The sequence below is a fragment of the Macaca fascicularis genome, chromosome 1 (assembly GCF_037993035.2).
Source record: "Macaca fascicularis isolate 582-1 chromosome 1, T2T-MFA8v1.1".
Classification (NCBI taxonomy): domain Eukaryota; kingdom Metazoa; phylum Chordata; class Mammalia; order Primates; family Cercopithecidae; genus Macaca; species Macaca fascicularis.
The window spans coordinates 62,509,260-62,517,976 of NC_088375.1; the positions used below are offsets into that span (position 1 = coordinate 62,509,260).

The 8,717-nt window shown below is 54.2% G+C and overlaps 1 protein-coding gene across 4 annotated transcripts in view; it reads right to left on the bottom strand.

The window, feature by feature from the left end:
* LRRN2 (leucine rich repeat neuronal 2) overlaps window positions 1-7,857 on the bottom strand; it is a 67,950-nt gene extending 60,093 nt beyond the window's left edge. For all 4 annotated transcript variants that reach the window (XM_005540558.5, XM_074033893.1, XM_074033896.1 and 1 more), the window contains exon 1: window positions 7,446-7,857. The gene's annotated coding sequence lies outside the window, so the exon portion shown is untranslated. The remainder of the gene's footprint in view (window positions 1-7,445) is intronic.
* Between the last annotated feature and the right edge of the window lie 860 nt (window positions 7,858-8,717).

Here is an 8,717-nt window from a genome sequence, read left to right on the forward strand (position 1 = left end):
GAAACCCAGGTGGGAAGCAGGGACTGCCCAGAGACAGAAGACCCTGCCCTTGCAAGCTGCCACGTGGGCTGCCTTACTCCCACTCAGTGCCCTCCCCTCCAGCGGCGCCACCCTTCTCTCCTCTCACCCTGCCAGCTCCAAGTTCTCTGTGCAAGAATCCTTCCCACTGCAGAGTCGAACCTACTCCATTTTCCAAGCCTAAATCAGCCGCGCCCCCCTGAGGAAGCGTTCCCTATATAACTCCCACACAGAGCTCACAGTTCCGATAACATTTATAGTCTAAATCACACAGTTTAGCACTCGGTTTTAAATACTGTCTGGTATTATTCCCTCATTATTTCATGTGAGTATAAGTTCTGCCTCCCCAGCTGATCAGTAGGTTTCCTTACCAGTAAAGACTGTGTCCTGTGCTTTTTTATTTCCTTCCCAACCTCACACCCCACACTGCCTAGGACAGTGCTCAGAGAATCCTTGGTGGGGATGTACTGATTGGCTGAAACAGCTCCAATGGCTGCAGAGGGCAACCAGGCAGCACTTACTGACTAGCTGCTGAGGGAAATGCTGGAATGGATGGCTGATGATCAGGGGTGTTAAAAAGTCAAATCATGCCGCTCCAGGCCCCAAACCTGCAAGAGCCCATCTTACTCCGAGGAAAAATTCCCCCTCCTCACCAGCTCCAGAACTCTCCCAGAGCTAGCCTCCTTCTGACCCTCTGACTTTATCTCCTGCAACTCTGCGCTCACCACATTCCAGCCACGCCATCCTCCACGCCGCCTCCCACTCTCCAGGCATGGCCCTGCCTCCCTGCCCTTGCACCTGCTGTCCCCTCTGCCCAGCTTGCCCCAACTGCAGTGCCCCCTCTCATCTCTCCTCAGATGTCACCTTCTCAGTGAGGTCTCTGCAGCCACCCTGCACAAGATAACAAACTCCCCCTCTCCCAACTGACCCCCCCATTTCCCTTCCCTGTTTTTTCTCTTTAGCATTTACCAGACTCCAATATGCCATTTCCTTTATAAGTTTATTTTACTGCATCCCCAGACAATAAACTAAAAGCTCCTGAAGGGCAGAGGTCTGTCTGGTTGTTCACTGCTGTCTGCCCTAAGTGCCTGGCTACATGCTTCACAAATACTTGCTGAACGAAGACTCCAGCCCCACCCCATGTCTGAGATGGCTGAGGCATGGTGGCACTCAGAGATGAGCAGTGGACAGGATGATTCTGCAGGTCCCCTCGCAATGTAGATTCCACCTTTCAACCCCTGGGCCCAATTCTGGGCAGGCACTTTCTCAAGCTTGAGGCCTGAAGCTGTCTGAGCCCCAGCAGAAGGCAGGGGAAGAGGAGTGGTGACAGCCAGGCAGGGTGAAGTGTCAAATTCTCTCTTTCCTCTTTCCTCCTACACAGCTTTTAAATGTCTTGCTTCCCACCAGCTGCCCCTCTGTGGTCATTCCCCCTTCTGGGCATCACCACCTTTGCCCTCCCAGGCCAAAGACAGACACCTTCACCAACCACATTTGAATGCTTATTCTGAGAACATTTTAGAGAGCAAAGTAACCTTTGCTGCCTTTCTTTTCTCTTCCTCCTTTTTCCTTCCCCCTGAAAAGATGAGATAGGACAGACCCATTCTTCCTGGGGAACCCAGGCTTGTTGCCTAATAATCACTGCCCTGCCCCCCTCTTCCGTATGTTTTTCCCTGAAGAACCTGCCTTGTGAGATGTTTGTAAATAGAAACAATTGTACCTGTTTTTCCTGAAACACACGAGTCTACCTTGTTAGAGATATCCCACCGACAGCACAAATCACAAGCCTTCCCCATCTCTCTCCACCTTATCTGGGGTCTGGGCCCCATTCTCACGCCTCCCAGCGAGCCACCCTTGCATTGGTTCCCACCATGTGTCCATGGGCACTGACTCTTAAGGTCCAGCTTCTCTGAGGCTAGTGGCTCCATGTGGCCCCGAGGCACTTAGCTGAGACAGAAGGAAACAATGTTGGATCTTAAATATCACACCCTGCAGGAGCAGCAGGAAAAAAAAGGTCACAGAGACCCTCTCTGAAGATCCCAAAAAGGAGAAAGGCAGCCACTGGCTGGGACAGGGCTGGCTTAGGGAACTTCTTCCTGGAGGGAGGGAAGGAGGAGAATGGGCTAGATGACCCAGAGCACCCTCCAGGCCCAAGGAACACCAGATTCGGGGGTGGTGAAGAAGCAGGAGGAGTCCTAAAGTCAGAGAGAAGGGCTAACTCCCTCCCTTGGATCTTTCCTAGCTATACGTCCTTGAACAAGTCTGAGTCTGTTTCTTGGCTTTTAAGGTTAGGGATAATGAGAGTTAACTACCTATCTAATAGGGGTATTTTTGAAAACTTAATGGGATAATGCAGGTAAAGCAGTTGGCGCAGTGCCTGGTACATAGTAAATGCTCAGTAAATGCTAGGTATGATAATTAGTGTTACTACCATGTGAGAGGTAGAAGCTGAGAAACAGTAATTGCCCCAGGAACCCTCTGCCTGCGCTTTATCTTGGAACTCACTTCGGGTCCATCAAATGCTGAGCAGCAGGGAAGGTGTGGGTGGAAGAAATACACAGAAAAAAACTGAATTCCAAACCAAACCTGGTTAAACTCACCTCCTAAAAGGCAGCCCCCTCAGACCAAGGCATCTCCCAGGTCCCTAGGAAGTGTCAGAAGGCAGAGTGCAAGGCCTAGCAGCCCTGGGTTTGGAGCAGACTCTGCTTGATGAGGGCTTAGAACGTGCAGGAGACCAAGGTCATGAGACTAAACCCCAGCAGGGATGCACCAGGTCCCCTGCACCAAAACATGTGGGGATGTTCTGGGCGACCAGCCAGCCCCACTGGAAGCCCAGCTCCCAGCACTGGAGACAAAGAGGCTGAGGGGGACGTGTCAGTGGTGATGGTGACATCCACAAAGAGCAATCAACACATACACACCCTGGTATCTTTTCATACACGATGCCTGTGCCCCAAATACCCTCATCACCAGTGTCCCCAGACCCACCATCTCTGCCTGGTTGATTCCTTTTCAAGCCTTGGCCCAAATATCACATTCTTTGGCAACCCTTTCCTAATCTGCAAACAGCAAACAGAGAGTCACTTTTTTTTTTTTTTTAAGACAGAATCTTGCTCTGTTGCCCAGGCTGGAGTGCAGTGGTGTGATCTCGGCTCACTGCAACCTCTGCCACCTGGGTTCAAGTGATTCTCCCACCTCAGCCTCTTGAATAGCTGGCATTACAGGCGTGCACCACCACGCCCAGCTAGTCTTTGTATTTTTAGCAGAGATGGGGTTTCACCATTTTGCCCAGGCTGGTCTTGAACTCTTGACCTCAAGTGATCTACCTGCTTCAGCCTCCCTAGGATTATAGGAGTGAACCGCCACGCCTGGCTGAGTCACCTTTTTATCTACTTATCCTATAGTCCAACACTTGTTTCATTATTGTCTATGGGACTGACTCCTCCATCTAATAATAATAACAATACTACTACTACTTACATGGCACTTACTATATATACCACATACTGTTCTAAGCTCATTACATGTATCACCTCATGTAGTCCTCATGACTTTATGAAGTAGGTACTTTTATTATCCCATTTATAGATGAGGAAACTGAGACAAAGAGAGGTTACATTGTGGTGAAGCCTGGATTTGAACTCCAGTGGTGTGTCTCTAGAATCTCTACTCTTACGGTGAACTCCTTGAAGGCAGGGACATCTGATCTGTCTCTTTGTCCCCTGCACCTAGCACAGAGCCAAGCACACAGTAGGTACTTAGAAAAGATGGGTTGACTGAATAAGCAAATGCCTGATTGAGGCTAACTTGGTGAAATTTCAGCCTCTGAGCTGTAGGCCAGGGAGACCCAGGCGCCGCACCGGAAAGTAATAGATAAAGGCAGCTTTCTGACTCGTCCTCTCTCAGCAATCTAATCACATGCTGCTGTCTGTCTTTTTTGCATATCTCTTGTCTTCTGTTTTGTTTTGTTGTCTTTTTTAGCTACTTCATTTTTGTCAAAAGTGTTTTTTGTTTCTCAGTTTATCTTCTGCCTTTGTCTTCCTTCTCTTCTGTCCCTTGGTCACTCTCCCCATTCCTGCCCCATTCCAGCCTCCAACCATTGTCCTTGCCCTTCCCTGGAGTCTTTGGGGGCTTGAAAGCTTCCAGTCCCCATCCTTTGTCTTGGAGCTTTTATAAAGAGTCCAAGCCATATAGATTAAGAACACAAGTGACACTTATTCATTAGACGGGCCGTAGACCAAGCTTCTATATCCTGACCCTGAATCAATTCTACCTGAATGCAGGTGGGGTGTGGGCTGAGGGACTGCCTGCCTACAACTTGTCACATACCTGTGTAGGATCACACAGTATCCTACACAGGGCAAACATCATTGCCCTCCCGGTCTCCTCATTCAGGGTCCCAGGTCCTCTAGGAAGCCTTCCTTGATCACTTAAGAAAGCTTATTCACACAACTGTTCAGCAAATCCTTATGCATATTAATAGTCTAACTGGGAGATAAGGCCCCATGAAAAGGTAGGTTATAATGTAAGCGTTAGTATAAGTGTACAAGTTACCAGATGTCACAGATATCATAGGGCCAAATGAACTGCAGATATAAGTGATTTCAAAATGGAGATCTATATGACCTGGAGCAAGTGGTTTATCTTCTCCAGGTCTCAATTTCCTTGGCTAGAACACAGGGGATGGTAATGCAGACATCAGAAGGCTGTCAGCAGGACTGAGCAGAATAACTTTTGTAATGTTCCTCACATAGACTGGTGCATAGTAGGTATTCAATAATAAATTTGATTCCTTCCCCCTTCTCTGTCTGAAGCACCAGCCTTCTACTCAGCCCTGGGCTGCCAGATAAATGGTGAGATGTGACCTGGTCCATCCTTTTGGGTCAGAAAAGTATCTTAAGGACAGGATGACTTAAGCGGTACCTGGCACTTTAGAGGTCACTCAGTGTGATAATTCACTAGCATTGTTCATGTTCCTCACCTCTGCCCCCTCAAGCTGTGGGTCTTTGAACGAGCCTGGCAGGAACAGAGCTAATCAGCCGGCAAATCCAGATACAAGTGTGGTCAGCCTGAGACATAGAGGTTTGTTTACCGCTGTATCTTCAGCTTCTAAAATCATGAGAGGCACACAGTAGGCGCTCAATAAATAGTTGTTGAATGAGTAACATTTTTAAAAAAGCAATGGAGTTTCCTTTTCCCTTCAAATAAACAACATAAGGGTGTGGGGAGTAGGAGGGGCAGGTGAGTAAATGACAGGGTGCAAGGGACACCAGGGCCAGGCAAATGCAGCTGCCAGGCCCACCAGCCCAGGCTCCTCTGCAAAAGGGATGCAGCAAAGCCAACAGTGCGTGTGCTCCCACCAGCAGGATGAGCGGGAGTGCGTGCACGCCTGGCTTATGGTTTAAGCTGCAGTTTACAGGAGAAGCGGGGCAAAGGTGGAGACAGAGACTGGGAAGAAACGGAGATATCTGGGGAAGAATGAGGAGGGTAAGAGAAGAGGAAGAGCAGTGTGAGGGGGAAAAGGGAAGTCAAGAGTGTTAGAGGAGGAAAGTGAAGAGCGAAGGAGAGAAGGATGAGGGGGAGGAGGAAGAGGGGAGGCACAGGAAAGAGGATTCAGAGTGGGGAAGAACTGTGTTGAATTAGAGAGGGAACCTGCTGTACTAGCCTGGGTGGAATTAGCAGATCTCTGAGTTCTTGCTGCCACTCGGTGTCTCCCTGGGAGGAGACTGCATTAGAGAGAGGGTGTGGATTTGGGGGTGTTCCTAGGTGCCAGACCCTGGGCAGACCTCAATCTCCCAGGCACTGAGGCCTTTAGTTCCATCCTTTGCAAATAATGAGGTTCCATCCCAGGTCCAGAGAGAGCCCTCCGCAAGAAGGAGAAGTCTGAGTCAGCCCAGGGGAAGGAAGAAGGCCTAGGAGGCTCAGACCCCTAGCTCTGCCCTTCTGTTTCCATCATTTCGCCACAACAGCACCCGGACAGGAAAGTGGGTCAGGCCACCCACATGTGACTTTTTCTGGTAGCAACAGGGCCCAAAGGCAAGGGAACTCCAGTGCCTAGAACAGAGCCCATCCCCACTCTCCATGCCCAGTGCTCTTTTTTGGAGGGAGCTTTAAGAAGCCGTGGGCAATGGGAGGAGCTCCTGGCCTTCTTATTCAGGGACTAAACGCTGGGCCAGAGCCCATCCTAGACTGGCAGGAAAGGGGGGCATGGAGCCTGCTATCGGCCTGGGTGCATAGGGAGACCTAGATCTTCCCCTTTGATAGTGACCAAGCTGGCAGGAAGCCACCTCTACTGCCCTGACCTAGGGAGGCTGTTCTCCCCACCACCCTAGGTCCTGGGGTTCTCAAGCAGAGGGCCTGTCAGTACATCTCTGGCAACTGAGCGCTGTGCCCAGCCCACCCCCTCCAACCCTGCCAGCCGCCCAATTAGAAGCTGCGTTGGCTCCAACAGATGGGAGCTGCGGCAGCCTGAGGAACAGAGCACAAAGCCCAGCTGACATTTTCCTTCCTGTTCGTTTGGGTGGGGGAGGAAGGGTAGGGAGCACAGTTCTACCCCCAGGGCCCCTCCCCAGGGTCCGGGTCTCCTGCACCTCTTTAGCTCCTCCGTTCGGCCCCAGATGGAGCTCAGTTCCCCCTCACCCCGCGGCTCCTCGCCGGTTGGGCGGCCAGAGCCTGCGCCACCCTTTGCCAGCAGGACAGACGGCCCACCTGTGGCTGGCCAGCCCAGCCTGTCTCCTTGATGTTGTGGTGGGCTCAGAACCACCCTTCCGTTTCCGCTTCCCCCTGCCCGAGTCCCCAGGCTGAGCCCCAGGCCGGCCCATCCCCCACCCCAAATGTCCCATCCCAGGCTGCGGTCGGACCCCAGCCGGCCGGCCCGGGAGGAGCCTAGCTCCTGGTTCCAGATACTTCAGACAGACCCAAGGCCACCTTGTCCCTCCGCACAGACTCCCGAGCTCCAAGGTGGAGAAAGTCCCCAGGCTCTGGAGCGCTTCCAGCCTGCCAGTCCACCCGTGTCACGCCCTCCCTAACCTCGCCGCCACCTCTCGGCTCCTCGACATCTCCAGGACCCCGCTCTACCCAGCAACAGTTTGGGGGGAGGTTCTGGTCTCTCCGGGCGAAGGCCAAGGCGCCCCCTTCCTGGCCGCTTCTGGGCATTCTCCAACCCTCCGTCCCTCTCCCCCTCGGCCGCCTCCCTCTCCCAAGTCGCCGGCTCCCCTGCAGGCGTCTCGGCGGAAGGCAGCGGCCGGCCCTCCCCCGGCCCCCACCCAGGTCAGGCGGCGCTGCGGTGCCGGGGCAGGAGCAGGGAGCCCTGAGGTGGCTGCTCCGGCTGCTCCCGCCGCGTCCCCCTTGGCCATGCCAGCGACTTCGGTGTCCACAACTCCCCGGCCGCGGCGGCGCTGCCCAGGTCAGCCCCGTAGCCGCACACTCACCCGGTGGGCGCCGTCCGCAGTCCGCTGCCCGCGCCGCCGCGCTCCGCTCGCCTTCCGCCCGGGGTCGGGCTGGGGACGCTGGTCCGCGACCTCCCGCCGCGCGCGCCGTCTGCACAGGCCCGGGAGGCTCGGCGGGCGCCCTCCCCAACGTGGAGTTATCCTGAGAGCGGCTCCGGGGCCCAGCCGGTGAGGGCGATGGCAGAATTCCAATCCGTCCCCACCCCCTCTCCGCGCCCTGGGCGCGTCGTGGCCAGAGGCTGGCGGGCGAGAGCCGGGCGCTCCTTAAGAGCGCCGCGCGTTTGCAGGTGCCCGGAACAGGCCCTCGCGGCGCCCGGCACCCCCTCCACGCGCGCCCCTCCTCCCGGCTTCGCGCTCGCCCTCCTCACTCGCTTCTCCGCCGCTCTCCCAACCTCCCCAGCCCACTCCGGTCGCCTCCTCCCAGTCTGCATGCCACGCCAACCCCCTCCAGTCCCGCTGCCATTTTAACTCCTGAGTGGCCAGAGGCCCCCTCTCCCTAACGCGCACACGCCCGGGAGGAAGGAGTTGGGTGGGGCCAGACGCTAAAGCTTGAGCTGTCCTTGTGGCTAGAGGCACAAGGCTTGGCTGAGAGAAGGGGCACAGCCCTTGGGTCCGGGAAGAGAAGGGTTGGCTTCTCTCATACTGCCTCAGACCCTCTTGCAAAGGCCAGGAGGACAAATGGGGAATTCAGCAGCTTTGTGAGGACAGGTGCAGCTCAGTCACAGCATTCACCTAAGATCACGTTTTTGCTTTGCATGGTGCTACCCTCCCGAAGTTAACAGTGGACTAAGGAGTGTAGTGGGGTGGGTGAGAATTGTGTCACTGGGCCCAGGCACCTCTCACCCTAAAGAATGAAGTGGAAGACCCCTTTAGTTGTCATGTTTTTCCAGCATTGCATCCTGAGCCGGGCAGCTCTAGCATTCTGGAAGATTCCATCCTAGCTCTCAATGAAGGAGGTCGATTTCAGTCAGGAACCGGCAGGCCCAGTCAGGGGTTTGGCTCCAGGGTTCCCCACTCTGCCAGCTAGACATCATGAAGACTGGGGAAGGAAAGCAAGAAGGTGCCTAAGGTGAGTGCTAGGCTGCTGGCTGCTTCCTGGTGGTTTAGAAAAGCTGGGTGACTGCCACTAGTGGGGGCTTAGGACAGTGGGGCTCCTGCTGGGACAAAGGCCCAATGCCCAACGCCCATGCCTTGGTGGAGCCTTCAGCCTGGACCACTCAGAACAGACATCACAAACTCAGCTCCATGGCAGGC